Here is a 27,289-nt window from a genome sequence, read left to right as displayed (position 1 = left end):
GAATCAGTTCTAATGAGATGGATGAAACTGGAGCCCATTATACAGAGTGAAGTAAGCCAGAAAGATAAAGACCAATACAGTATACTAACGCATATATATGGAATTTAAAAAGATGGTAGCAATAACTCTATATGCAAAACAGAAAAAGAGACACAGATGTACAGAACAGACTTTTGGACTCTGTGGGAGAAGGCGAGGGTGGGATGTTTCGAGAGAACAGCATGTATACTATCTATGGTGAAACAGATCACCAGCCCAGGTGGGATGCATGAGACAAGTGCTCGGGGCTGGTGCACTGGGAAGACCCGGAGGAATCGGGTGGAGAGGGAGGTGGGAGGGGGGATCGGGATGGGGAATACATGTAACTCCATGGCAGATTCATGTCAATGTATGACAAAACCCACTGCAATGTTGTGAAGTAATTAGCCTCCAACTAATAAAAATAAATGAAAAAAAAAAAAAAAACACATGAGTAGTTCCTAGGTTCTATATCACTGAATAAAAGAGATTCTTTGAGGATAAATGGAAGCAGAATCCAAGGAGTAGTTACTCCTTTTATTTAGTGTCTGTTCTATGCATTCTATGCATAAATATGCATTCTATGCCTATTTATAACCCATTCTTCAGGAAAAACTTTGAAGAGAGGTAGCAGAGGTATCTATGTCAGATACTTACATTGTTTTTGTGAGGGAAACAGGATCATCTTAGCAGCCTATTTCAAACACATCAAATATACTAGTATCTGGTTTCTATCATCTCATTATTGATTTAACTCTCAGGCTGACATATTTCTTCTACAAGAGAGGAACAGGTCAATGACAAATGGGTGATTATTATCCTTCTAATGTACAAGATGCACTGAATTAACCAGTACTTACTGGGCTTAATTTCAGATTGATTTTACTTTTAGTAGTTCTATTTAATTAAACAATAAAGCTAGAAACTTAATTGACATAAAACTTCCATGAATTCTGATTTTTTTCTCCATTCATTAAGCTCATACTCTTATTATTTTTGAACTTACAGTTAGCCTTCTGGCAATTAAATAAATGAAACTTACTGATGGTGATATCATACTGTGATATTCATTTTCTTTGGGAAGAATTGAAAAGAAACGAATTATTATTTTCCACTGAGATAGGTTTTCTAGTCTTCATTCTCTGGGTAGATAATTGCCAAGAAGAGGCTTAAACAATTAGAAGTAGTCAGAGTTGCAATGACTCAGGGAAAAGAAGTTCAGGAATAACAGACACATGTAAATAAGTCAGAAAAAAGTTTTGCAAGTATAAAAAGCTGATCTTCAGTAACTGGGAGGGGAGTTTGTCACTGTTGTAGAGATGCGGTCTTAATAAAATCATGTTCTTTAAGACTACAGAAGATCTCCCCTGCACTAAAGGAAAGTGTGCCTCTTTATACACTTACATCCTTTAGAGGAGTTGATCTAGAAAACATTGAACTACTTTCTCTAACCTTAAAATGCATTAATAATATTTTATCTATTTACCTGGGACAAAGGGTTAAATGACAGATGTGTCATAGTATGTGAGCAACTTAGCTTGTAATTGGAATAAGCCCAGGTAAAGGGTTTATTGTATAGGGCATATGGTTAGATACATCTCTTTCAATTAAAAAAGATGCCAAGGGGGGAAAAAAGATGTAAAATTTACTACATCTTTTTGTTTACCCCTTGTACTTTTATTTCCATTCATTTATAGAATTTTATCCTAATAAAATGTCTTTTTGTGATTTGAAAATGAAAGATGCCAAATGCTCCCTCAGACTATGATAGAAAGTACCAATGCTGGAAGCATCAATACTGGGCTGGAAATAAACAGATTAGATAAAGGGTTATGTGTGTGTGTGTGTGTGTGTGTGTGTGAGTTCTATATTTAAATAAAACTTTTGAGCAAAATAAGTAACCTGCTGTCCCTCTTGCCTCCCATTTTTAAAAAAGCTGAATGTTTGCCTGTGTTGGGCTTCCCTAGTGCCTCAGCAATAAAGAATCTGCAAGAGACGCAGGAGATGAGGGTTCTATCCCTGGAGCAGGAAATGGCAACCCACTCCAGTATCCTTGCCTGGAGAACCCTATGGACAGAGGAGTCTAGCAGGCTACGATCCATAGCGTCACAAAGTGTCAGACATGACTGAAGTGACTTAGCTCTAGCACATACCTATGTGATGGAATTACTACGGGTACTGAAATCACTGATGCACGCATGTAACTTAGAAAAACGCCCAGAATATAACAAGTTGTTACTAAATGCTATTGTTGTCATTGTAAGCTATGTGAACCTGCATGTCAGTTATGGCAGAAGCCTCTGATACTGAGGTGCCTTAGCTCCTGACCAGCAAGGTAGAGAATGCTTGTCTGCCATTTTAGTAGGAAAGATAGAATTATGGCAGATCATGCGTGTGATGTATGAAGAATTTTTATATCCTGTATTGTATGAGAATGAACCTTTCCCAGGGTCAAGGGATAATTAAAGATTACAGGCCTTGAGTTTCAGCTATAAAGTTTATACACTTCCCATAAATAATGAAAATTGCCTTTCATCTTTTTAAAAAGGCTATGTAAGAAAAATACTTGGCATTACATTTTTGAAGTATAAAATCAGCAGAAATAGTTCCATTGATATGACTTTCTAGAACCCATGAGATAATTCACTGTTGCCTCATTAAAAAATATCCAGATGAAAACTGTCTATGTGATATAAAATGCACTTAGAATTTATCATATAAGAAACTATGTAATTCTAATCACAGTCTACCCCCACCCCAGCGCCCCTGTACACACAAAAATTCTTATTTACTAGATTTTAAGTCAAATTGTTTTAGGCTAGTGGCTAATTTAGTTTCTTGCTAAATCCAACTCTGCATTGTTTACTGACATAATTTTCTTATTTATGAAAATGATGCACTCTTACACTCTCCCCTTAAACACTGGTGATTTTTGTAATTTTCTTTAACTGTATAATTACTTCAATTTTATATCTATTTCAGAATTGTGGGAAGACACAGTTAACAAATCTTAGCAAACACTTTTGAAATGAATTGTTTCTGCAAGTAACACAGATTTGAAGCTAAATTTGTATTGATCTATTTAAGTCCTATCATTGCATGCTATAAGTTACTCAATTCCACTTTAAGAAAAAGAGTGCCCCACAGGTCCTTAAATATATTAGCAATCCAAACACCCTATGATCAACAATTGAAGTAATAGCCTCTAATTTGATATCTTCCCTGAGTCTTTATCCTCCCCTTCTGACTCTGGGCTTGGCTCTGTGACTTGTTTTGGTTGGCTAATGGAACAACAGCAAAGGTAATGCACAAGAGTTTTTAAAAGTATTTGGACATTAGAGTTTTTTTTTTTTTTTTCTGTTGCTGCCCTCAGAACTTATTCTACACTATCTTAGTCAGCCCATTATATCATAACAAAATAGCACAGACTGATCTTATTTGAAAAGTAGAAATAGAGACACAGACATAGAAAACAAATATATGAATACCAAGGGGGAAGGGGGTGGTAGGAGGAATTGGGAGATTGGGGTTGATATATACACACCATTGATACTAGGTATGAACTAGATAACTAAGGAGAACCTACTGTATAGCACAGGGAACTCTAGTTAATGCTCTGTGGTGACCTAGATGGGAAGGAAATCCAAAAACAGGGGATATAAGTACATATATATTACACACACACAGACACACGCACGTGTTATGGTTTAGTCTCAAAGTCGTGTCTGACTCTGCGACCCCAGGGACTGTAGCCAGCCAGGCTCCTCTATCTACGGGATTTTCCAGGCAAGAATACTGGAGAGGGTTGTCATGACCTTCTCCAGGGGATCTTCCCAACCCAGGGATCCAACCCACATCTCCTGCCTGGATGGATTGCTGATGGATTCTTTACCACTGAGCCACCTGGGAGTGTATTATGTGTGGCTGATTCATTTTTCTGTACAGCAGAAAATAACACAACATTGTAAAGCAACTCTACTTTAATAAAAGTTAAGTTTAAAAAATTGGCATAGACATGGTGACTTAAACAAAACATTTCCCCCCACAGTTCTGGAGGACGGAGTCTAAGATCCAGGTGCTGAAAGATCTGGTGGCCAGATCTGTCTGGCCCCTCTACTGGTTTGCAGTTCTCATCACTGTAAGCTTCCAGTAACCAATAATTTTAAGTATACACATGTGTGCGCACGCACACACACACACACATATATGTAAGAAACTAGGAAAAGTCTGAAAACATGACCCCTAACTAGGAGACTAATCAGTTGCCACCATCATATGCAAAAATAAAGGAATTTTTTCCCTAGCAGTTTCAGAAACAGAGTGGGGATAACAGGGTTGCTGAGGCAGAGAGGGTGGTAAAAATCATCCATGAGTAAGAGATTACTGTTATTTGTATGCAGTCCCTCTTGGCCACAACCCATGGTGGGAGGATAAGTATATTTCCCCTTACTTCCTATCTGGATATAAACTACAACAGGTAAATATTCTGAGTCTTTAGCCAATATACATTCATTCTTGGTCCCACATAATCCCTGACTATATTTGTAAAGTGCTTACTGAAAAATAGCATAGCATGTGTGCTTAGTCTTGTCCAATCCTTTTATGATCCCAGGGACTGTAACACACCAGGCTCCTCTGTCCATGGGATTTCTCAGGCAAGAGTACTGGAGTGGGTTGCCATTCTCTCTTCCAGGGGATCTTCCTAACCTAGGGATCGAACCCACATCCCCAGCATCTCCTGAATTGCGGGCAGATTCTTTACCACTGAATCACTGGGGAATTCCAGGCACTAAAGAAATTCCTAGTTAAAAGTAGTCCTTCAGAGCCTAGAAACTAGAGGGGGGAAATGTAGTGGAAAAATCCAAGGTACTAGACCGAGTTGACAAATTTAGAAACAAATAATTTACCAGCAGTAGATGGCACCAACCAGTGGTCTGAAGAAACTCTAGAATGACCTTGTGAAGGTCTTGGCCAAATTGTAACCAACCTTCCAGTTAAAAATAAACACATGCCATGGAAGTGGCAGGTTTCCAGACAGACTTGGGCTGGCAAGGGCTGCAGAGGGAAGCTGAGAACCACAGGCAGGAAGGTCTTACTTCCAACGGCAGCATGGTGTTCAAAATGATGATGAAGTGGATGCTTTCTACACACTTACAAGCTGAATCTTTCATTTTGAATGTATGTCTCACTCTTGAAGGGGAAGCAGGTGGTGCAGTGGAGAAAGTAACAGCTGGAAATTAGGAGAACCAGTCTCAATACGTTCTGCTCCTACAGGAATCACCCTATGTCTCATTAATAAATAAATAAATAAAAATATAAGAAAAGCTGAAAGTAGAGGATATAATCACTAAAATAGCTATTTAACTATTTAAAGGAAAACATGAATGTAATACGGAAGGATATTGAAAATACGAAGTAAGGCAAGTGAAATAGATGAATGAAATGTATAGTAACTGAAGTGAAAAATCCACTGACAGAATTAATAGTACATTAAACATGGGTGAAGTAAAAGTCATTGAACCTGAAGACATAGAAAATAGTAGAAACTATGCAAATTGAAGCAGCATGATAGAGACAAATATAAAAAGAAAGATAACAGATCAAGTAAATTAACAGACTCAATGATATATGAACTGATTCTAAGTGGTCTAACACAGGTATCTCAGAAAGAGAGAAGAGAGGGTAAAATCTGCAAAGGAAAAATGACCAAACATTTCCCAAAGTTGATGAAAACTATGGTTCCAAAAAAACCCAAGCAATTCCAAAAAGGATAAACACAAGAAAATGACACCAAGCCACAGAGTATATTCAAATTAATAAAATATAGTGTTAAGGAGAAAACTTGTAAAGAAAACCAGAGGCAAACAACACATTAAATAAGTTTAGAGGGAAAAGTACAGGAATGACAATGGACCTCATCAGAAACTAGGCAAACCAGAAGACAATAAAAAGATAAGGTGTTGAAAAACTGACTTGAAAAACTCTTACAACCCAGAATTTTACACACAGAAAAAAATATCTTGCAAAATTAATCATAACTTTAAAACTTTTAAAAACAAACAGAAGTTCAGAGAATTTCTCAATAATAGACTTATAGTACAAGATAGAAATTTGGAGCTACATGAAAGGATTAAGCTTATTGTGTTTAGTTAATCTGTAAGCATATATGAAGGAGTATTATATCATGTTTAAACCTTGAGTTACCTCACAGCTTCAGAACGTCAAGTTAGACTCACAAAGCCAGAGATCTTACCCAAGATCAGGTTTTACTAAATAAAGGAAAGGCTTAGATAAAGAGGAGATATGTAACATGGAAGCAAGGCGCATTTCTTCCTATCTCAGACATGACTGTTTGGCCTAGAATACTGGAGGGCTTTAAGTAAGGTTCAGGAGAGTCCCCACAGAGTGCTAAGAATTTTTATTATAAAAGAGCCCAGAGGTTTGTACATTGCTTGGGACATTTCTGGGGACTGCTTCTCATACACATAAGGTTCTATTTAGGATGGGCTCTCCAGCTACAGATGTTTCAGAGATTGGGTCCCTTATTCTTAATAATCTCATTAATCTATCTGAGGCCCACTTAGCAAAAACATTTCCAGTCACTTAACCTTCTCTTCCTACTAGGGACTTCTACCAGGTAAAAAGAGTAAATGGACCATGGGCTAGTTACTTTTATTTCTTTCAACTTTTTAAAGCAAAATTAATAACAATTTATTTTGGATTTTATGACACATGTAGTAGTATGTCTACAAATACAGCACAAAATTGGATTGTGAAGACAGGATATACTATTATAGATTTTTACATTGTACTTGAAGTGCACTCTCATTTGAAACTTTATAATAAAAAAGTGCACATTTTAAACACAAAGAAAATAAAACAATAAAAATATGTACCTACAAAATTAATAGTAATGTTGATGGTTTAGTCACGAAGTCAGTTCCAACTCTTTTGCAACCCATGGACTGTAGCCTGCCAAGCTCCTCTGTGCTTGGAATCTCCCAGGCAAGAATACTGGAGTGGGTAGCCATTCCCTTCTCCAGGAGATCTTCCCAACCCAGGGATGGAACCTCCATCTCCTGAATTGCAGATGGATTCTTTAACACTGAGCAACCAGGGATTCCCCAGTAAAGCTAAAATGGAATCTAAAAGTACACACGGATCAGAAATAAGGCAGGAAAAGAGAAGGAAAAGGGCAATATAGAAAATGTGAGAAAATAGAAACAAATATCAAGATGATAGATAAAAGCACAAAGAAATAAATAGTTATATTAACTATAAATGATTAAACAATTTGCTTATAAGGCATAGATTTTCAGGTGGGATAGAAAACCAGGGCCAAATTATATGTTGGCTCCAAGAAGCACAATTAAATGTAAAAACACATGGGCTGAAGATGAAGTAAAAAAGATACACCACACACATTCTGAGAACAAAAACCGTGAGTGACTGTTAAATCAGAGAAAGCAGACCTGAGAGCAAGAATTATTGCCAAAGGCATAGGAGAGTATTTTGTAATGAGAAAAGAGTAAATTTATCAAGAGGACACAATTCTGAAAGTGAAAGTGTTTGCTCAGTCGTGTCCGACTCTTTGTGACCCCATGGATTCTAGCCCACCACGTTCCTCTTTCCATGAGATTTCCTAGACAAGAATACTGGAATAGGTTGCCGTTTCCTTCCCCAGGGGATCTCACTGACTCAAAGCTCTGTCATGGCAAATAGCAGTGCTTCGAAGTCAGTGAAGCAAGAGCTGAGGGAATCTAACATTTGAAAAGGACGTCCCTACACTTGATTGACACAGAGTTGCCACAAATCTGAAATTTGTAAAAACAGCAATATCCACAAAGGACGATAGCATGAAGTACAATAAATCAAGGTATTCCTATATTGGAAATTTAACTTTTCTCTTTTATTAGATGATGGAACAATTAACGTGCAGAATGACAATAATCAAATGATAAATGTGAGTTGCTCCACAATTCTAAAACAGCACTAAACTCACTTTTGAAGTCTGGCAGCATCCAGTACAACTCAACCTGTCTCCTCAATCCAGAAATCTCATTCTTTGGCATATACTGAGTAAAACTGTGTGCATAAATATATATGTAACAAGAGGCACACACAAGAATGTTCTGCACCAAGTTAACAATCAAACACTGGAATCAACTCAAATGCCTGTCAGAAGCAGAGTGGATAAATTCTTAGTGATATTTTCTTAAATAAAAACTGGATAGTGGTTAAAATGAATTATCTATAATTACACACCATAATATATATGAATCTCACAGACATTATGTTGCTTTAAAGAAGCCAGACATAAATAGTACATGGAAATTATTCAATTTACATGAAGTCCCAAAACAGGAAAAAATAATCTGTTGTTAATACCCAGGCCACTGATTTATTGTAGGGGCTTTAGTGACCAGGCAATAAAACATGTCTTCTCAGATGCTAGTGACATTTAATCTCTTAATGACGATGCTGATTAACTGATGCATTCACTTTGTATACGTACACTTATAATTTATCTACTCATTAAAATTCAACAAACTTTAATAAAAAAAGAAACAAAGATGTTGGGGCATGTATAACAATGTGTATGCACAAAGAAATATTGATATATGCATATGAAATTTTTATTAAAGCAACACAGTAATGGAAGAAAGAAACCTGATTGAGGTTATAGAAATACTTTGAACTAATTATGACACTTTGAGGCAATCAGTTGATTTCTCTTGGTTTAATTTTTCCACCTATCAGTGACTGAATCTGACTAGTTAACATGGAAAGTACTATTTAATTCAAATGCTACATTTTGCTATGTATGATGTCATCATGGCACAAATATAGTGGGCGAACTACTGACAAGATGTGGCACCAGAAAAATGTATAGAACTGTTGGATTAGATGCCATCTTATTTAAGTAAAATTTTGGAGTAAAGGGAAAACAAAATGCCAGAAATGACTTTTATTTTTATGTATCCATTTACATGAAACTTAAAATTCTTAACACCTTTTTTTTCAGGATTAGAAAATGTATCTTCAGACAGACTGGCAGTGTATCTAGCTTGAAGAATTAAAATCACACGTATTATACAATATGTATAAAATTATCCTTCTGTTTTTCAAACAGATATGATACAAATGCCAGGAACAGAAGCTATATTTCCTCTATTATTCTAATCTGCATTATTTTCTTCACAGCCATGAGAGTGTATTTTTAATATGTCTTTCTTTAACCAGTCATCTAATGAGGTATTGAATAATTAAACAGTAAAGAAAGATTCTATCTTTAAAATATTGCAGTCTCTATATTCTGATATTTACATTATGATATCTCTACTACACTCTGGACCTGTTGCTGTAAAAATATATAATTTCTCTGGATCCTCAACCAAGTGAAATATGTAGAATTAAGCTTTGTTGTTGTCAGTCACTGTCATGTCCAATTCCTTTTGACCCCATGGACTGCAGCATGTCAGGCTGTCCTGTCCTCTACTAACTCCCAGAGTTTGCTAAAGTTCATGTCCACTGAGTTGGTGATGCTATCTAACCATCTTGTCCTTTGCCTCCCCTTTCTCCTTTTGCCTTCAGTCTGGCCCAACATCAAGGTCTTTTCCTATCTTTGATATATCCAGTGGATATTTTGTGCCTTTTATTCCATGAATGAGGGAGAATTATTGAATTCCCTTTCTATTTCATTGAATCTTCATATGCCAAAGAAGAGTATCTTCTATTTCCATCTCCTTTTTTGTTTTTGAAAAGATTGTTAGTTCTTTTTTTCCTCTAATTTAGAAGTATAACATCGAAAAATGTTTCACAAATTGGCCACAAACACTTTATCTTCTTAATCCTTGAACAACTGGCTTGTATACCATGGTGTGGCAGGCGCTGTTCTTTGCCTTTCTGTTTTAAAGGCCCTTCCCCATTTTCCATTAGTTTAGGAAACCCAGTGTGCCCCCAACAAAGGTGACAAACTGTGGCTAACCTTAGCCAGTAATCGCAATGTCATTCTCTCTTGCCAGTTACTGGATGTGTGACTAAGTTGTCCAAAAGGAGATATATTCTAGGAATCCCCAGAAACAGATGTCATTCTATTGCACAGGTTTGGAGATGGGTCATTAGATCTTCAGCACTCATTTTTCTACTGCTCATTGACAAACCTGAGGATGGAAACCCTTCAAAACCTTGAAGACGGCAAAGCCCAGACTAGAAGGTAACTGGATTCTGAATAGTATTGCTGAACTGTCACAGCAATCATAAAATTACCTACAGTCATTTGTTATTATATGAGTCAAAGAAAACAATTTATTGCTTAGCCCACTTTGGATGGGGAATCTGTTATTTGCAATCAGAAACATCTTAATTGATTAAATTGATGTCATCAAACTCTACTTTTAATAAACTGATTGGACAAAAATACATTTATCCCTTTTATTAGTTAGACATGGACAATGAAAAACAAAAAATTTAATATTTAGAAATGAATCAACATAATTTGTCACTCTTCTGAAATAATGTGCTATTTTGATTTTATGAAAATACAGCCACAAAATATCTAAGTTACTCCTTTATATTGTAGAAAATTAAAGGTGTTGTTTATTTTTGGGCCGACACTGGGTCCAGTGTCACTGTCGTTCATCCTACTTAATTCAAGTCCCAGTTCTTTGGAAAAACAGAACCTCAATTTCTTGGTACTCCTTAAAAATTTATAGCATGTAATGACAGGGAGTTTTTGCTTTCAATTTCTCTAGAAACATCGTACTACTCATGTATCATAAAAATTAGTCCAGTATCAATTTATCTGATATATTGTTCTGATATGTAAGAAAAATAAATTTTTTCTTAACTTCTAATAGGTTTAAATGATTCCAGGTAGGGTAGTTCCCTGGTATCAAAGACTCTCCTTACCCACATTTTAATCAGGTTCCTCTGAGCATTCTTCATCACTGAGCCTAGATCTTGGTCTGCTGTTCCGCTTGTGGACTGTCCAATATTTTAGAAAAGAATTCATTAATCCAGGTTAGAAAGTATACCTCCACTTTTGACAGCTGATCAAGTTCCTTATCCCCAGCCCTTTGGCCTGCATTTAACAGAATTTTATTATTTTAGCAAGAAAGTCCCAGTCCTTAATGTCTAATCAAGTTCTTGTTAGTAACCTTCCATGTACTGACCCCTCACCTTGCTCGTTGGTAACTAGAGGTATGTCCTATCCATGAAAAGAAAGAAGAGTAAACCCAGTGGAAAGGATGCAGATGGAAAGGAAGTAGAGAGAGATGAGGAGAGAGCCAGACTCTCAAAGAGAAGCAGCGCATCAGCCAAACATGCACATGCATCCCCTCCTTTTTGGATTCCCCTCCCGTTCGGGGCACACAGAGCATTAAGGAGAGTTCCCCGTGCAATGCAGTAGGCTCTCATTCATTATCTATCTCATGTATGTGCTAGTACTTGGTCGCTAGCTGTGTCCAACTCTTTGCCACCCCATGGACTGTAGCCTGCCAGTCTCCTCTGGCCATGGCATTTCCCAGGCAAGAATACTGGGATATGTTGCCATTTCCTCCTCCAGGAGATCTTCCTGACCTAGGGATCAAATCCACCGTCTTCTGCGGCTCCTGCATTGGCAGGCAGATTCTTTACCACCGAGCTACCCAGAAAGCCCATCTATTTTATCCACAGTGTCAATAATGTATATGTGTCAATCCCAACCTCCAAGTTCTTTCCACCTCCCCCTCTTGGTATCTGTATATTTGTTCTCTACTTCTGGGTCTCTATTTTGGCTTTGCAGATAAACTCATCAATACTGTTTTTCTAGATTACACATATTTACAGTATATGTGCATTAATATACAAGCTTTGCTTTTCTTTTTCTGACTTACTTCACTCTGATTACTTTGCTGTACAGTAGAAATTAACAGAACTTTGTAAAGCATCTACACCCCAATAGCAACTAATTCACAACAAAAACGAAGAGAAACAGTGAAAAGAAAATCCAATAAATGCCAGAAAGACCAAGAGATTATCCTTCATCATTGGCCTTCAATTAATCGTCTCCTTTAACTCTGACCATTTTTTCTTCTCAGGTTTCATTTCTATAATAGTGGTCTCCTCTTTGCCTTTCACCCTATGTTAGATATAAGTTACTTTGTTTCTTTCACCAAATGGTTCTTGGGTGAAATATTTTACTCACCTTAACTGTTTTAATCATATATACATTTTAGAAAAATGACAAGTTGAGATGTGCATACTTCCATATTTGTAGATAATAACTTGCTAGGGTATGTGGTCAAAGCTACTTACTAATACTATCAAGAAAATATTTTTGAGACAAAATTCTTAAAACGTTTCCCAACCTGAATTTGAGTCTTCACTTGTTTTGAAATTTACAAAAATGATTTTTTAACTTAAAAAATTGTACATGGAAGAGATACCTTTGTGAAAGAACACATTTCTTTAAAAAAAAAAAAAGTTTTCATACTCTATGCCATAAATTGTACTTTTGCCTTTTCAAGAAAATGTACTCAGAGGAATTTATTGTTGCAGTTTCATTCTGGGTCCATTGTTATAAATCAATGATTTATCAATCTTTTCTGAGCAACCTAATCACTGGGGCAGATTTTGGGATTCCCAAGTGGCTCAGTGGCGTGCCAGTGCAAGAAACTCAGGAGATGCAGGTTCCTTCCCTGGGTTGGAAAGATCCTCTGGAGGAGGAAATGGCAACCCACTCCAGTATTCTTGCCTGGAGAATCCCATGGACAGAGGAGCCTGGCGGGTAGTCCATGGAGTCACAAAGAGTCGGATACAACTAAGCTTGCACACACAGGGGCAGATTTTAAAATATAGATTATAACTAGTTTCATTCCAGTCCAGCTAAATCAGTAACTCCTGGGATGGGTGTGAAAATTTTTTGTTTGTTTAATGACAAAATGTGGTCCACTGGAGAAGGGAATGGCAAACCATTTCAGGATTCTTGCCTTGAGAACCCCATGAAGAGTATGAACAGTATGAAAAGGCAAAAAGATAGAACTCTGAAAGATGATTTCCCCAGGTCAGTAGGTGCCCAAGATACTACTGGAGATCAGTGGAGAAATAACTCCAGAAAGAATGAAGAGACGGAGCCAAAGAAAAAACAACACCCAGCTGTGGATGTGACTGGTGATAGAAGTAAAGTCTGATGCTGTAAAGAGCAATATTGCATAGGAGCCTAGAATGTTAGGTCCATGAATCAAGGCAAATTGAAAGTGGTCAAACAGGAGATGTCAAGAGGGAATGTTGACATTTTAGGAATCAGCAAACTAAAATGGACTGGAATGGGTGAATTTAACTCAGATGACTATTACATCTACTACTGTGGGCAGGAATCCCTTTGAAGAAATAGAGTAGCCATCATAGTCAACAAAAGAGTAAAAAATGCAGTACTTGGATGCAATCTCAAAAATGACTCTCAAGAATGATCTCTTATTTGTTTCCAAGGCAAAACATTCTATATCACAGTAATCCAAGTTTATGCCTTGACCAGTAATTCTGAAGAAGCTGAAGTTGAATGGTTCGATCAAGACCTACAAGACCTTTTGGAACTAACACCCAAAATGATGTCCTTTTCACTATTGGGGACTGGAATGAAAAAGTAGGAAGTCAGGAAACACCTGGAGTAACAGGCAAATTTGGCCTTGGAGTACGGAATGAAGCAGGGTAAAGGATAATAGAGTTTTGCCAAGAGAACACACTGGTCACAGCAAACACCCTCTTCCAACAATACAAGAGAAGACTTTACACATGGACATCACCAGATGGTCAACACCAAAATCAGATTGATCATATTCTTTGCAGCCAAAGATGGAGAAGCTCTCTACAGTCAGTGAAAACAAGACTGGGAGCTGACAGTGGCTCAGATCATGAACTCCTTATTGCCAAATTCAGACATAAATTGAAGAAAGTAGGGAGAGCCACTAGATCATTCAGGTATGACCTAAATCATATAATTATACATATGATTAAACTTTATGATTATACAGTGGGAGTGAGAAATAGTTTTAAGGGGCTAGATCTGATAGAGTGCCTGATGAACTATGGACGGAGGTTTGTGACATTGTACAGGAGACAGGGATCAAGACCATCTTGAAGAAAAAGAAATGCAAAAATAGCAAAATGGCTGTTTGAGGATGCCTTACAAATAGCTGTGAAAAGAAGAGAAGCAAAAAGGAAAGGGGAAAAGGAAAGATATGCACATTTGAATGCAGAGTTCCAATGAATAGCAAGGAGAGATAAGAAAGACTTCCTCAGTGATCAGTGCAAGGACATAGGGGAAAACAATAGAATGGCAAAGACTAGAGATCTCGTCAAGAAAATTAGATATACCAAGCGAACATTTCATGCAAAGATGAGCTCAATAAAGGACAGAAATGGTATGGACATAACAGAAGCAGAAGATATTAACAAAAGGTGGCAAGAATACACAGAACTATACAAAAAAGATCTTCATGACCCAGATAATCATGATGGTGTGATCACTCACCTAGAGCCAGACATCCTGGACTGAGAAGTCAAGTGGGACTTAGAAAGCATCACTATGAACAAAGCTAGTGGAGGTGATGGAATTCCAGGTGAGCTATTTCATATCCTAAAAGATGATGGTGTGAAAGTGTTACACTCAATATGCCAGCAAATTTGGAAAACTCAGCAGTGGCCACAGGACTGGAAAAGATCAGCTTTCATTCGAGTCTCAAAGAAAGGCAATCCCAAAGAATTCTCATACTACTGCACAATTGCACTCATCTCACACACTAGTAAAGTAATGTTCAAAATTCTCCAAGCCAGGCTTCAGCAATACGTGAACCATGAACTTCCAGATGTTCAAGCTGGTTTTAGAAAAGGCAGAGGAACCATCGATCAAATTGCCAACATCTGCGGTATCATAAAAAAAGCAAGAGAGGTCCAGAAAAACATATATTTCTGCTTTATTGACTATGCTAAAATCTTTGACTGTGTGGATCACAATAAACTGTGGAAAATTCTGAAAGAGATGGGAATACCAGACCACCTGACTTGATTCTTGAGAAACCTGTATGCAGGTCAGTAAGCAACAATTAAAACTGGACATGGAACAACAGTTGGTTCCAAATAGGAAAAGGAGTACGTCAAGGCTGTATATTGTCACCCTGCTTATTTAATGTATATGCAGAGAAACTTATATGAGAAATGCTGGGCTGGAAGAAGCATAAGCTGGAATCAAGATTGGTGGGAGAAATATCAGTAACCTCAGATATGCAGATGACACCACCCTTATGGCAGAAAGTGAAGAAGATGAAGGTAAAAGAAAAGAGTGAAAAAGTTGGCTTAAAGCTCAACATTCAGAAAACTAAGAGCATGGCATCTGGTCCCATCACTTCATGGCAAATAGATGGGGAAACATTGGAAACCATGGAAGACTATTTTTTTGTACTCCAAAATCACTGCAGATGGTGACTGCAGCCATGAAATTAAAAGACACTTACTCCGTGGAATTATGATCTACCTAGAGAGCAAATTAAAAAGCAGAGACATTACTTTGCCAACAAAGGTCTGTCTAGTCAAGGCTTTGGTTTTTCCAGTAGTCATGTATGGATGTGAGAGTTGGACCATAAAGAAAGCTGAGCACAGAAGAATTGATGCTTTTGAACTGTGGTGTTGGAGCAGACTCTTGAGAGTCCCTTGGACTGCAAGGAGATCCAACCAGTCCATCCTAAAGGAGATCAGTCCTGAGTGTTCACTGGAAGGACTGATGTTGAAGCTGAAACTCCAATACTTTGGCCACCTTATGCAAAGAACTGACTCATTTGAAAAGACCCTAAAGCTGGGAAAGATTGAAGGTGGGAGGAGAAGGGGACGACAGAGGATGAGATGGTTAGGTGGCATCACCGACTCAATGGACATGAGTTTGGGTAAATTCCAAGAGTTGATGATGGACAGCGAGGCCTGGCATGCTGCAGTCCATGGTGTCACAAAGAGTTGCACATGACTGAGCCACTGAACTGAACTGAACTGAAAATATTCTAGGGTGGTCATGTTTGCAACCCACTGCTCCATCTCTCAAAATAAGATGCAGAGTAGTATTATGTGAAAGCATTAAAAATGACAAACCTTACACCAAATCCTTCCGTGAGTTATTGTGATTTAAAGTATCTAACCTGGAATTGGGACTGGTATGTTTCAGCACTCTCCAATAGACTGTAACCTGAGGCAGATTTAAGAACCTTTATTTAGATGTGCCACAGGGCTCTCAGTCTTAGAATGAGACTTTCTTTGAATTTTCCCTGGAGGATTTAGTAATATTATTATCAGAGCTCTATCTCTGTAGTCATCCTTGCATCACTGAGAAACTTCTGATACAAGCTAAGATCTCAGTCAAAATCTCACTGCATCCACTTACTGAATCCCTCAACTTGGCCCCTGCAAAAGGGAAAAAGATCTGGGTGGTGTGAGAAGAAATGAATCTTTTTTAACAGCATAAGCGTTCATTTCTGACTGGCACATTAATTAATTTATTAATTATTAATAAATTATTATTAATTTATGTTAATTAATTTATTCTGAAACTGTTTATTGAGCATCTACTATATATATCAGAAACTATAGTAAATATCAGGGATACATATTGAAACCCAGGCGGAAAAAGCATCATTAAACATTTATAATGAGAGCTAGAAATGAAAAAGGACAGGTTGCCAGGAGAGTCTGTATTGAGGATTATTAGTCTAAATTATGGGATTTAGGAAGATTTCCCTGAGTAAATGACAGATAAGAATTTGAAGATTGGGTTTTCCAGGTATAGATGGAAAGCACATTTTTGATATCCTGGAACCAAGAAAAAGAGAAAATTATATTTATGCTTGAATTGAAACCAGTACGGTGCAACATAGTGAGTGTAGTTAAAAAAAAAAAAAAAAAAAAGATTAGGCAAGACAGACATGGAGAGAGTCAAATTGCAGAGCTGAGTAGCTCTCTTTGAGTATTTATTTTTTAACTTATGCTAAGTTCATATACAATGGAATATTTTCCAGCCATTAAAAATAATGAACTACTGCCATTTGCAACAATATAAGTGGACCATGAGGAAAAAAACAAACAAACAGAAAACAGTGAATTAGAAAAGAGTGCTGATTTTCTTTATTATAATTTTTTCCTGTGCATCTTCTTGGGCCTTATTTCTTGTGTTTATTTGTAATATAGGTTAAAAAAAATACTAGAAATGAGTCAAGTGCTTTTGTAAAGGACAATAAAATTTCAATAAACTAGAAAACATCAATCCACTCATGCAATACTACAAAACTATGATAATAGAGTGAAGAATCTTTCTCTGTCCCACACAGAAACAAGAAAGATCCCTAGAACATATCCTTAAGGACAAAAAGCAAGTTACAGAACAGGTTAGATAATGCAATGCCTTTTGTATAAAAGAGTGAGAAGAGAAATAAAAACATATATTCATATTTGCTTGCATTTGCATAAAGACATAATTTTGTCACATCTTTAATTTACGTTGACCACCTCCTTCATTTGGTACAGGGGGTTGGGGGACCATATTTCCTCCAGTGTTAGAACCAAGTGCTGAGACCTCAGGCTTCTTACCTGGGCCTGCTATAAGTCAGCATCCTCAGGACAGTATTGAATTAGGTCAGAGGAGTAGCAAGGCTGTGGTTTGAGTGACTCCTTAGGAAAACAGAAACTGATAAAACATGCAGGTCCATAAAATCCAAATGTTGTATGTAAGATCAGATCAACTCAGCTTCTAAAACTGTTTGAACAGCAGAGATGTGAAGTGGTAGCTAAATAAAAAAGGGGTGGTGGGAGGAGATCAGGGTAGAGAGTAGCTGTCCTTGTCTTCTCTCTTTACAGTTGGACTTTGTTCTTGGTTTTTCATAATGGACTTTTGTGAAGTGGGGTGATATAAACCCGTCTCTAGGATTTTAGTTATCTTAAGGCCACTTTCAGGGATTCCCAGATGGCTCAGTGGTAAAGAAACAGCCTACCAATGCAGGAGACATGGGTTCGATCCTTGGACTGGAAATATCCCCTGGAGAAGGAAAGGGCAACCCACTCCGGTATTCTTGCCTGCAGAATCCCATGAACAGAGGAGCCTGGCGGGCTACAGTCCATGGGGTCACAGAGAGTCGGATACGACTGAGTGACTAACACTTTCCACAAACAAGAAAGAGGAGAGAAAGGAGGGGGCATGTTGAAGATTTATCTGGTTTGTGAGGTAAGAGGGTTGATACTAAAATGAGTAAAATTAAGCCGGTTGTCTTAAATAAAGAGAGAGGTGCCAGCTATGAGCCCTGACTGTCATGTGGCTGACGAGGCACTGCTACTGACTTATGGAAAAGCTTTGAGAAAGACCATGAGTTCTATCAGGTATCTTCTTTGTACATGAGTCTGAGAAACCTGAATGGAAATGTTTAGTGGGGCATTTGATATGCTACCCTGGAGGTCAGAAGGGGAACAGTCCAGATACATTCTGAGAAGAAAGAACCATGAATCCCTACCTACATCAAAGGTAGAATAGTATTGTAATAAGAGACAAACCTCCTAGAAACTCTAGTGTTCAGAAATTAAGGAGGAGAAGAGGAACCTGTGGAGAGACACAGAGAAAACATCAAATTGTGGAATTAAGGGGGAAGTGTTGTCAGGAGGAAGGAGGAGACCGAGGCAGAAAGTTGTCAGGTGGTTGTTTTTTCTCCCCTTTTTTTTTTGCCGGGAGAAATATCAATAACCTCAGATATACAGATGACACCACCCTTATGGCAGAAAGTGAAGAGGAAATAAAGAGCCTCTTGATGAAAGTGAAACAGGAGACTGAAAAACCTGACCTAAACTCAACGTTCAAAAATGAAGACCAGGGCATCCGGTCCCATCACTTCATAACAAATAGATGGGGGAACAATGGAAAAAGTGACAGACTTTATTTTCCTGGGCTCCAAAATCACTGCAAATGGTGACTGCAGCCATGAAATTAAAAGGTGCTTGCTCCTTGGAAGGAAAGTTATGACCAACACAGCATATTGAAAAGCAGAGACATTACTTTGCCGACAAACATCTGTCCAGTCAAAGGTATGGTTTTTCCAGTAGTCATGTATGGATGTGAGAGTTGGCCCATAAAGAAAGTTGAGCACCAAAGAATTGATGCTCTGAACTGTTGGATTTCTGAAGACTCTTGAGAGTCCCTTGGACTGCAAGGAGATAAAATCAGTCAATCCTAAAGGAAATCAGTCCTGAATTCACCAACTGGAAGAACTGTTGGTGAAGCTGAAGCTCCAATACTTTGGCCACCGGTTGCAAAGAGCTGACTCATTTGAAAAGACCCTGATGCTGGGACAGATTGAAGGCAGGAGGAGAAGGGGATGACAGAGGATGAGACAGTTGGATGGCATCACTGACTCGATGGACATGAGTTTGAGCAAGCTCCAGGAATTGGTGATGGACAGGGAGGCCTGGTGTGCTGCAGTTCATGGGGTCACAAAGAGTCAGACAGGACAAGCAACTGAACTAACTATCCATTCAGAAATGTTATATGTTAGAAGCAACTGGGGAACGATTTTATATCCCATATTCTTGTGTGGGAAGTGAGAAGAGCTATTTTTCTTTTCCAATATCCCAAAGAACACTCTTCTTAGAGGAAGGAAAACAGTTGTGAAGCCTTGGGTTGGACACAATATCCAGTTTGTTTCTGTTGGGCATTTTCATATTCTCCCATCAGCTAGGACTTTGTAATTTATCAGTCACTGTCCTGCTGAGTGACAATGTGCCCATAACTATCAGTATTATGCTGTGTGCTAGGAGAGTACAATTCATGCTGTGTTCAAGCCAACATAGAATAAAACAGAATAAAAACAGTCTTTGATTATTGTACTATATCTTTTATGCCTCATTGCCCTAGTCCTTATATATAAATGTGACAGATATTAATGGAAAAATCATTAAAGAGTATTATGACAGGTAGAGTGTTATTACAGGAAGACACCAGTCTTCCCTGGTAGCTCAGACGGTAAGAATCTGCCTGCAATTCAGGAGACCTGGGTTCAACCCCTATGTCAGAAAGATCCCCTGGAGGAGGAAATGACAACCCACTCCAGTATTCTTGCCTTGAGAATTCCATGGACAGAGAGCCTGGTGGGCTACAGTCCATGGGGTCACAAAGGGTCCAACACGACTGAGAGACTTTCACAACACTTTCACGACAGATGGAACAAGGCAAAATTCCTTGATTTATTGGGCAAATTACTTGAAACGTTGATGAATAAAATGGAAAATGATTAATTCTCAGCTGGATGGATTAGATGGTAAGGGTCCTAAGAAGGAGTAAATTTTAAGTTGAATATTAAAGAAAATGAGAAATGTTTTGTTCTTTTTTAAAAAATACTTTGGGCTAAAAGTCCAATGGTTACATATAAATCATCAAAAAATGTTAGTTGTATAATTACTAATGAACTTACAGATTCACTGAAGTAAGTCACTAGACACTCTAAACTAAAAATAAACTTCATGAGGGTGGGGTTTAAGAAATCATGTGAATTAAATGATAATATCCAAGATAATCTGATTACTGGAAACAGCTAAAATTATATAGTCAAGTATTAATATTTGTTCTTCCTTTTATATTTTCCCATATTTAGAAAGAAATGCAGATACCTTAAAATCTTTATGACTTTCTTCCTTATCAGCACCATCAAGTAACCTCAAAATGCAAGTGATCTTTATTTAAAGTATTATATCCCTTATAGATGATTAAGTAGTAAGTTGTAAGCATATTGTACTTTTTTCTGTAAGAGAAGCAAAGAATAATGAAATATCATGCATACCTGCCATGACTTTTTCCTAAAGAAAGTTGGCATACTGTAATCTCTCTGTTTTTCTGTCCAACTGCAATGGTATCCTCTAGTAGTATGCTTTAGAATCATGGGGTAGAATCAGACATTTTTTACTACCAGTAGGTCAACTTTATCTGAAAAGTAAAAAATGATAATAAATTCAGAAACTATATTTGATCTAAATGAGGTTTAAATATTATCTGGGTTTTATTCTTGTTTCAGTAGAGATCTCTAAAATATTTGGTTCCATTTTCAATAATCAGTTACATTCCTATGAATTTCCCTCTTTTGTTTCTCATAATCTATAATCCATTCCTATTTTATTTTGAAATTTACCACTATTTGTTTGAATTTAATAGCAGTTTCCTTTTTTTTTTTTTTTTCTTTCAGAGTGGTTTTGATTATTTTTTCTGAGAAATTCCTGTGTGCTTAGTCATTCAAGCATGTCCGACTCTTTGGGACCCCATGGACTGTTGCCTACCAGGCTCCTCTGTCCATGGGATTCTCCAGGCAAGAGTACTGGAGTGGGTTGCCATTCCCTTCTCCACAGGATCTTCCTGACCTAGGGATTGAACCCAGGTCTCCTGCCTTCGGAAGAGATTCTTTACCGCATGATCTCAGGGAAATTCCTAATTTTGACTAAATTCCATTTGCTTACTAATGTTGTTATCAATGTGAGTTTTAACACCCCCTTGTGACTCTACCTCCCTGTGGCTCAGACAGTAAAGTGTCTGCCTGCAATGCAGGAGACCTGGGTTCAATCCCTGGGTCGGGAAGATCCCCTGGAGAAGGAAATGGCAACCCACTCCAGTACTCTCGCCAGGAGACTCCCATGGATGGAGGAGCCTGGTGGGCTACAGTTCATGGGGTCGCAAAGAGTCAGACACGACTGAGTGACTTCACGTCACTTCACTTCACTTCACTTTTGTGACTCAACTAGAGAAAGTTTCATCATATTAAAAGAAACCAAGCAATTCAGAGAGAGTTTGAACAACACAAGGAAATACTTAGCAGAATAAAAGGCCCATGTTTCAATCACCAACTTAATTTTGTATTCTTATTTTTTTTAAAAAAATCAAAATACCATTATTTTTGAAAAATGCCAGTCTCTCATATGGTATATTTTATTCCCTAAAGTATGTCTAAGGAGGTTCTTATATCAGTTGTGGGTGCTCAGCTGCTTAGTTGTGTCCAGCTCTTTGCGACCCCATGGACTCTAGACCATCAAGCTCCTCTGTCCATGGGATTTCCCAGGTAAGCAAACTGGAGTGGGTTGCCGTTTCCTTCTCCAGGGAATCTTCCCAACCCAGGCATTGAAACCATGTCTCCTGCCTTGACACATGGATTCTTTATGACTGTGCTACCTGGAAAGCCCATTGCATCAGTTTCCAGCAGTCAGAAATAATCCCAATGTTGCTCTTCTTTCGCCCAGGGTTAAAAGTTAATGGATTACAAAAATGTTATCACATACATTAAAATGGTTATGGAAAATTATCTTGTATTTAGGCAATCTGTCTGTCCTATGATAAATCTAATCTTACAAAATCAATCCCATGAGAACCTGCATTGAATTTTAATTGTACCTAGAAAGATTTGCCACAGAGACAGGCTCACTGCCCATTTATTTCTTTGACACAGAAGCAGACAGCACTTCCCTGCCTGTCCCTCAGTTATACTTGGCCATGGTGCTAGTTGCACTGTCCCTGGAGTCATGGGGTCCCAGACCCAGGGCTGGACAGTGAAACCCACCCATGCACAGGCTCCTGGTCCTTACCCCCTCTGCTGGATGGTTACAGGTGAGCAGGGCACACCTGAGAGCCACATGTGGGAAACAACAATTCTACCAGACCAACCTGCAAAACATTACTTTACCAACAAAGGTACACCTAGCCAAAGCAGTGGTTTTTCCAGTAGTCATGCATGGATGTGAGAGTTGGACTATAAAGAAAGCTGAGCATCAAAGAATTGACGGTTTTGAACTGTGCTGTTGGAAAAGACTCTTGAGAGTCTCTTGGACTGCAAGGAGATCAAACCAGTCAAACCTAAAGGAGATCAGTCCTGAATGTTCATTGGAAGTACTGATGCTGAGCTGAAATTCCAATATTCAGGCCACCTAATGTGAAAATCTGACTCACTGATGCTAGGAAATTCCCTGATGCTAGGAAATATTGAAGGCAGGAAGAAAAGGGGACAACAGAGGATGAGATGGTTGGATGGCATCACCGACTCAGTGGACATGAGTTTGTGCAAGCTCTGGGAGTTGGTGATGGACAGGGAAGCCTGGCATGCTGCAGTCCATGGGGTCACAGTTGGACACGACTGAGTGACTGAACTGAACTGAACTGTACAAGATGAAAAGAGAAGCTGGGTCCACAAAAGCATTCTTAGAAGAGACCTGGTTGCAGTTTAGTCCTTTTTTGTTAAAAATACCTATAGATATGTTTTGATAATGCATTGAAATTTTTAGTTTCATTTGTAAAGTTGTGTTGTTCAGTCACTGAGTTGTCTCCGACTCTTTGCAGCCCCATAAACTGCAGCACACCAGGCTTCCCTGTCCTTCACCGTTTCTCAGAGTTTGCTCAAACTGATGCCCACTGAGTCAGTGATGTCATCCAACCACTTCATCCTCTTTCCCCCTTCCCCTTTTGCCCTCAATCTTCCCCAGCATCAAAGTCTTTTCCAGTGAGTTGGCTCTTTGCTCCTCACATCAGCTGGCCAAAGTATTGGCACTTCAGCTTCAGCGTCAGTCTTTGCAATGAATATTCAGGGTTGATTTCTTTTAGGATTGACTGGTTTGCTCTTGCTGTGCAAGGGACTCTCAAGAGTCTTCTCCAGCATGACAATTTGAAAGTATCAGTTCTTTGGCAGTCAGCCTTCTCTATGCCGTACGAGTTGCAACTCTTACATCCGTACATGACTACTGGAAAAACAATAGCTTTGACTAGACAGACCTTTGCTGGCACAATGATGTCTTTGCCTCCTGTACAGTGTCTTGAATCTCTGTCCATAGTTCTTCGGCACTCTGTCTGCCAGATCTAACCCCTTGAATCTATTTATCACCTCCACTGTATAATCACAAGGGATTTTATTTAGTTGTGTGATATTTGAAGAATTATTATATTATGGTAAGAATATTTAGCATGATGTCTACTCTTTCATGAGATTTAAGTATACAATACAGTAGGCACAATATTGTACAGCAGATTTTTAGAATTCAGTCATCTAGTGTAGGGTTCATCTATTGTGTCAGTTTGATCAGGCTAAGGGGTGCCCAAATGGCTGGCGTAGCATCATTTCTGGGTGTGGCTGTGAGGCTCTCTGTGGAGGGATTAGCGTTTGAGTAAAGTGTGGACAGATCACCTTCAGCAATGCAGATGGACATTATGCAGTCTGCTGAGAGTGAACAGGACCAAAAGGAGAGTGAATTTACTCTCTGCTGGAACTGAGGCATCTGACCTCTATCCTCAGGCATCAGTGCTCCTGGTCTTGGCCATGGAACTCAAACTGGGATGTGGACACTGTCAGCCCCCAGATTCTCAGTCTTCAGACTCAGAAGGAATTACGCCTCCAGCTTTCATGGCTCTTCAGCTTGAAGACGGCAAACTGTGGGACTTCTTGTCCTCCACCACCCAGGTAGCCAATTCCCATGGTAAGTCTATACCTATATCTATTTAGCTATCATCTTTCTGTTTAATGGGCTTCCCTGGTGGCTTAGATGGTAAAGAATCTGCCTTCAATGCAGGAGACTCGGGTAAAATCCCTGGGTCAGGAAGATGCCCTGGAGAAGGGAATGGCCACCCATTCTAGTATTCTTGCTTGGGAAGTCCCGTAGACAGAGGGACTTGGTGGGGTGTAGTCCATGGGGTCACAAAGAGTCAGACAAGACTGAGTGATTGACACATACACATACATATCTATTTATCAATTAACTCCAATAATTTGGCCACCTGATGCGAAGAACTGACTCATTTGAAAAGACCCTGATGCTGGGAAAGATTGAAGGCAGGAGGAGAAGGCAATGACAGAGGATGGTATCACTGATTCAAAGGACGTGAGTTTGAGTAAACTCCCAGAGTTGGTGATGGACAGGGAGGCCTGGTGTGCTGCGGTCTGTGGGGTCATAAAGAGTCGGACACAACTGAGTGACTGAACTGAACTGAACTGATCAATCATCTATTTATAAATCCATCTCATTATCATTAACTATCTATGAACCATCTGTGTATCCATCTATCATAACCATGTTATCCAGTTCCTATTGTAAGTCTATATATCTCTGTATCTATCTATCAATCATCTATTTATCTATTCATCTATCATCTATCAGGCATCTGTCTATATAGGAACCATCTATCCATCTATAGTTTAGTTGTCTACTATCTATCTAACATTCCAGTGTTCTTGCCAGGACAATCCCATGGACTGAGGAGCCCGGGGGGCTGCAGTGCATGGGTCACAAAGAGTCAGACAGGACTGAAGGAACTCAGCACGCATGCACGTGGGATCTAGTGTCCTGTCTGAACCCAGCGACCCTTGCACTGGGAGCAGAGTCTCAGCCACAGGACCACCAGGGGAGTCCCGATTTTCTCCTTTCTTAAAGCTCGATGAGATTCCATTGTATGTACAGACCACCTATTCCTTGTCCATTCATCGGTCAATGGACGTTGTTTCACATTTTGGCTGCTGTGACTAGTGCAGAAGGAATCCGGGAGTACCCACAAATGAGATTGCTGGATCTTATGGTAGTTGTAGCTTCAGTTTTCTGAGGAACTTCCATGTTGTTTTCTATAGTGGCTACACAATTTGCATTTTTCCCAATAAGTTAGGTTCCTCCACAACCTAACTTACACTTTCCAGCTTTTGGTTTTTGTTTTTTGGCTTTTTTTTTTTTTTATAATAGCCATTCTAGATTTTTTAAAACTTTCCTCAAGTCTTTGTCTTTTTAAACAACGTTGTAATTTTCTTGGAATGTAGAACAAGATTTAATGTAAATATAGAAAATATCAGATAAAATGGTTATATCATATTTCCTATGTAATTAATTTCAAATTGTTTATTTCAAAATTTGAAAATGTTCTCAAAAAACAATCAGTTAATTTGTACTTTTATTTATGTATACTTATTTTGTTGGTAAATTCATTGAAACCTCACCTCCTTGGTTACTGACCAATTCTCTCATTTGCTAAAATTATAATGATGGTGAGTTTGACTTCTTGTTTTCCAAGTTTACAGGTCAACATTATATATAAGTAAAAAACACTATTCATAAATATTTTAAAAATCATACATCTTTTATTTTGTGAATGCCATTATTGTATTCATCATAATGTATAGTATTTAGGCAATGAACTCATGGAAAACAGTGAGGATTAGTCATCCTATGACCAGCACCAAGTATTGTTGAATAAATGAATTAATTTGTTAATTTAAGATTGAAAATATGAAATGTTTTACATAAGAAAAACTTGAGAGATAGTATTATGCTCTTTCAATCCTCACATTTTGTACTTTACATAGTAAGAAAAAATTTTCAAAAGTTTTAATACTAAAATTAAATGACCTGATTTTCTGATATGTCAATATTTCTGAGCACATAATGTTTTATTTATCAGTCATCAGTTCAATCACTCGGTTGTGTCCGACTCTTTGCGACCCCATGGACTGCAGCACACCAGGCTTCCCTGTCCATCACCAACTCCCGGAGCTTGCTCAAAATCGTGTTCATTGGGTCAGTGATGCCATCCAACCATCTCATCCTCTGTCATCCCCTTCTCCTCCTGCCCTCAATCTTCCCCAGCATCAGGGTCTTTCCCTGTGAGTCAGTTCTTTACGTCAGGTGGCCAAAGTATTGGAGCTTCAGCTTCAGCATCAGTCCTTCCAATGAATATTCAGGACTGATTACCTTTAGGATGGACTGGTTTGATCTCCTTGCTGTCCAAGGGACTCTCAAGAGCCTTCTCCAATACCACAGTTCTAAAGCATCAATTCTTTGGTGCTCAGCCTTCTTTATGGGTCAACTCTCACATCCATACATAACTACTGGGGAAATCATAGCTTTGACTAGACAGACCCTTGTTGGCCAAGTAATGTCTCTGCTTTTTAATATGCTGTCTAGGTTGGTCACAGCTTTTCTTCCAAGGAGCAAGCATCTTTTGATTTTGTGGCTGCAGTCACCATCTGCAGAGATTTTGGAGCTCAAAAAAATAAAATGTGTCACTGTTTCCATTGTTTCCCCATCTATTTGCCATGAGGTGATGGGACCAGATGCCATGATGTTTGATTTTTGAATGTTGAGCTTTAATTCAGCTTTTTCACTCTCCTATTTCACTTTCATCAAGAGGCTCTTTAGTTCCTTTTCAGTTTTTGCCATAAGCGTGGTGTCATCTGCATATCTATTTTGATGATTCCATTACACTTTTTTTTCTTCTCTG

At 38.4% G+C, this 27,289-nt stretch overlaps 1 long non-coding RNA gene across 2 annotated transcripts in view; it reads right to left on the bottom strand.

Annotated features, from left to right (window-relative positions):
* Positions 1-27,289, bottom strand: part of LOC133048699 (uncharacterized) — an 84,254-nt gene that overhangs the window by 45,827 nt on the left and 11,138 nt on the right. Inside the window, exon 2 of one of the 2 annotated variants that reach the window (XR_009691101.1) lies at positions 20,850-20,992. The exons of the other annotated variant lie outside the window; for it this stretch is intronic. This is a non-coding gene — a long non-coding RNA (uncharacterized LOC133048699). The remainder of the gene's footprint in view (positions 1-20,849; positions 20,993-27,289) is intronic. 2 annotated transcript variants of the gene reach the window in all.

The sequence above is a fragment of the Dama dama genome, chromosome 29 (genome assembly GCF_033118175.1).
Source record: "Dama dama isolate Ldn47 chromosome 29, ASM3311817v1, whole genome shotgun sequence".
NCBI lineage: Eukaryota > Metazoa > Chordata > Mammalia > Artiodactyla > Cervidae > Dama > Dama dama.
The sequence above is the reverse complement of the archived record's forward strand: the minus strand, read 5'-3'. Positions and strand labels throughout refer to the sequence as shown.